Here is a 4,358-nt window from a genome sequence, read left to right as displayed (position 1 = left end):
AGCTACTGCTAAGATCTGGTAAAGTGCATGGCACAGGAGAGTTGATCAACAGTTACTGAATGACAAGAAAAAGGTGTGCTTCTTTGAATATTACTTCCTCCAGTGAAAGGGCCAGATTGAAGCACACTCAGGAGCTCTGTATATTCTGATGCATGTGAGCCCACTGAAGACTCTGAGGATTACTAAAATAACACATACCAAGTCACCTTTTATTGTTAACTCAACATGCCTAAATTTTAGATCAAGGCAACAGTTCACAATCTCAAACATAGCACAACTGCTGGTTATCACTCCATCTTCCATTCTCATCTTCGCCAGTAAGACAACCTCAAGTGTGCTCAACCAAAGACTACATTGCCGGGCTCTCTTGCAGCTAGGTGTATGACCATGTGACCCAGTACTGGCCGATGAAATACAAACAGAAGTGTTATATGGAACTCCCAGAAAGGCTGCAGAAACTGAGGGAGCTGCTTCAACGAAGAGGGCGCCTTTCTTCTCTCTAACTCCTTTCTGTTAGAACTGCACATGATGGCCTAAAGTAAAATGGCTCCCGAGTGATCCTGAAAAATGTAAGTTACATGATCAGGATGTGGGACAGGAAGATAGAGACCTGAGCTCCTGACCATACTGTGAAATCATGAAGTGCCTGACTGACTTTCTTTTCCATGAACTCCCATCTTGTTTAAGTCGCTGTTACCTTTTTACATTTTTCTGTTATAAACAGTCAACACTAATCCTAACTGACACATCTAACAAATAGGGCTCCTCAGAACACACTTTGAGGAATCCCTGACCTTATAGCTTCCTAGACTTCTCATTAGTACCATAAACCCAGTTTTAAAAAATTATTTTTTCCTACAGAAAAGCAGGCATTACCTTTATTTAGATACAAAGAAACAGTGACCTAATTTGCTGTTCTCCAGTAACAATGATGAACATTCACTTATCTCAACACCCACCTTGCTAGTGGGGCTTTCGTTGATTCTAAGAATCATTTCCTGGCGAAGAGCAGAGAGGCAGCCACTGGGAAGTGAAACTTCTGAGGGACTTCTATCTCTGTCCTTGTGCCCCTCCCTCACTGCACCATTCAGTGAATGGAAATGTATCTGGCTTCCCATTTTGACTTTTCCTGTGGCAATTCTTTTAACATCCAGCCGTAAAGAAATGCATTTGTTTAGGCTTTTCCCGAAATGATATCGCTTTGCCAACGAGGCCAGGAAAACAAATCATTTGTGTTGTGGCTGAGCCATAAGGCTCTCATCATAAACACAAGCGGAGTGTGTGCAGCTTTGCTCTCACAAAGCCATTTGGGAGACGATTTTCATGGCAGCAGCTGAAATGTTTCTACCAAAACAACACCTACACTTTGCTAGAGTTATTTTCAGAGGAGGTTTCCCCTACTGCCGTTTAAATTGTTAAAATGTGCAGTTCACAGTGTAGGCTCATCTGAGCATGGGGCTGCAGCCCCAGCAGGAGAACACAGTGGCCATGTCTTGGCGGGAGGAACTCGGGCAGATCAACCTCACTGACCTTAGGTCCTCACCATGAATGGGAATAGCAGCACCTTAGACGGGCATCTTGAGAACTGATGAGATAAAGCATGCTTGGCACTATGGCTACATGATAAGTGCTCCAAAAATGAAAACTGTATTAATGCTTAACCAAGTTGATGTGAAATATCATGAATACTGGGGAGAATAGTGATATAAGAACCTATGGGTAAGCCGTATTTAAAGATACCACAGATACATTAATGTAAAAAAACATATGTGCTTAATAATCTATATGTAATAGCAACAGAACCGTATTTATCCACAGACCACCTATGCTAATTTTTCTCTACTTTCTAGGGCAGGGTCAAGGACAGGAAGTCAATAAAACTCTAAATAGCTAAACTAGACATCATAAAGCCCATTTATTGTAACATCTATACTAAACCCATTAATAATGATAACTGATATCGTTGAGCATTCACCAAGAACTAGACACCAAGTGACACACGCCCCATGGGTTAATTATTTATTTTTCACAACTGTACACCTGGAGATGTGTTGTGGACTCTTTGATGCGATGACCAGACCCCACTTTAGGGCTGATGAACTTATTCCCCTGAGCTTGCAAGTGCTACAGGCAGAATGCAAAATGCCCTCAGCTCCAGAAAGCTGCTTCACCCAAGGTCAAGCACCTTTCTGGGGCAGCTACCCTCAATGGTCAAAATCAGTGAACAAAGGCCCTCCCTGCTTTAGAGCTGCCCATGGGGTGGACTAAACTTCTCTTAAGACTGAAAACAGCTCAGCTTCTCCCTCTGCCTAATCCTGAATCCTTCCCTTCCCCTCCACAGGGGTTGATCTTAGGAGACAGCATAAGTACTGTAATTAGATTCATTTTTTTTAGATGAAAAAAGTGAGTCTCGGAGAGGTTAAGAAGCATGCCCAGAGATTGGGACTCAAGCATTCTAATGCCAACACTCAGGCTCTCCATCCCTCTGCTCAAATGCTCAGTCAAGTGTGCATTTTCATGTCCAACAGAATAACCGGGTAACCTGGCTGCTGTCCTCATAGGAGACTGCAGGAAGCAAATTAGGAAAAAAAGAGTTGCCAGATGAGGCAACCTCAGTAAATGGTTGTCAAAGACAACCAGAAAACAAGCTACTCTGGATCTCTCACACCAAGGAGCTGGTTACACAGTGAAGGAATGACTGAGAAGCCACAGAGGGAACAGGGAGGCAGCCAGAGACTAGAAACCTTGGAAGCCAGCTTGCCTAGGCAGGAGGGATAATGGAAGGGAGTGATGTTATCAGAGCCCACAGACTGGGGCCAACTGAACAACAGCACAGGCTGCTATGGAGAAAGGAGGTCAGGTGGGAGCAGAAGCTATGGAAGAGACAGAGCTCCTCCTAGAGATACCAAAGAAAGCAGAGAAAGGAGGGGAGAGATATCTTGATGTCTCCCACAGACACCAAAGGGCAAGGGATCCTGGGAGATGTAGTTCCCTGTATCACACAATAGATCTACGAATAAGTCTGTGCTTGAGCAGTCCAAAAATACAGCTGCTCAACTGAGAAAGAGGAAGTATAAACACTCCGAAAATAAAAACCAAGAATTAAAAAGGCAGATTTGTCAAAATTTAGTTTAACGGCAATGAGTCCTACAAATTCCAACAGTCCCTAAGCAAATAATAACAGTAATAATGCCTTTCACTTACATGGTTCTTTATAAAGCACGTTGCTAAATTACTGCTTAATTCAATAACTGATGTCTAAAATGAGGAGGCTAAGAAGTTTCAATTATTCTCTGTTTAGTAAATCAGGGGAATGCCCTAGAAGTCATCCCATGGTAGAAAGTGAGTTTATTGGATAGAGTTTAGTAGATTTTCAAAATCAAAATGTTACTTCTGGCCCGACCGGTGTGGCTCACTGGTTGACCGTCAACCCATGCACCAAGAGGTCGCCATTTCGATTCCCAGTCAGGGCACATGCCCAGGTTTGTGGGCCCGATTCCCGCTGGGGGGCATGCAGGAGGTGGCCAATCCATGTTCTTTCTCATCGATGTTTCTATCTCTCTCTCCCTCTTCCTTTCTCTCTCTCTAAAATCAATAAAGAGAAAAAAAAAAGTGTTATTAAAAGAAAAAATGTTACTTCTGCAGAAGATATAGTTCCCCACCAGTCGGCTAAATAAGGTGTTGATGCAGCTGTGCTCTGGCCAGATCTGCCTTCACGATGTTATCTGCTGTCTGACAAAGGGCGAGGACACGAATTCTGACCCTCTTCTCAGGCGTCCTCTGCTGATGGCCCTTATGCAGCAGAAATTCTTGGAGGTGGGCAGGGAGCAGATGGATGAGAGAAAAACTCCAAAAACAAAAACATATTACCAAGAGTCCCCCAGTCAGTACTGGCTTCTGCTGTACAGATACTAAAATTGGAATGAAACAAAGATTAACCTGACCCCTGTGCCAGGATGACATACAAATTCGTGAAGCCTTCCATATTCTGTTTTCCTTTTCTAATGTTTATAGTTATGATGATGAAGGCTCTGATAAGAAAATGACTTACCCAGCTGAGGGTACTTCCTGCTTCAAACCCCTCCCCCTACCCCCGCCCCCCCAGAAAGGGATCTCTGTCAGTATTCAGCAACCACTCAGTGCTTTCGCTCTTCCAAAGACACTGAATATCTGTTTTAAAAATTGACATTATAGTCCCTCCAGAAGGAATGTGATCCGTTAACATAAAGATCATGAATATGTTTTCGTCTTTCCCATGCCCCTACCCTAACAAAACCCAAGTGGCTTGAGACAGGATCTCAGCTGGAGGCTTAGCTTCTTTTCTAGGTAGCTGTGTGGATTTAAGCTGGTCAATGAAC

The 4,358-nt window shown here is 43.4% G+C and overlaps 1 non-coding gene across 1 annotated transcript; it reads left to right on the top strand.

Annotated features, from left to right (window-relative positions):
- Positions 1-3,887: 3,887 nt before the first annotated feature.
- Positions 3,888-3,991, top strand: LOC118619428. Its single transcript, XR_004957206.1, has one exon. It is a non-coding gene; the product is annotated as a U6 spliceosomal RNA (small nuclear RNA).
- Positions 3,992-4,358: the final 367 nt, after the last annotated feature.

The sequence above is a fragment of the Molossus molossus genome, unplaced genomic scaffold (assembly GCF_014108415.1).
Source record: "Molossus molossus isolate mMolMol1 unplaced genomic scaffold, mMolMol1.p scaffold_m16_p_6, whole genome shotgun sequence".
Classification (NCBI taxonomy): domain Eukaryota; kingdom Metazoa; phylum Chordata; class Mammalia; order Chiroptera; family Molossidae; genus Molossus; species Molossus molossus.
This window is presented reverse-complemented; position numbering and strand designations above follow the sequence as displayed.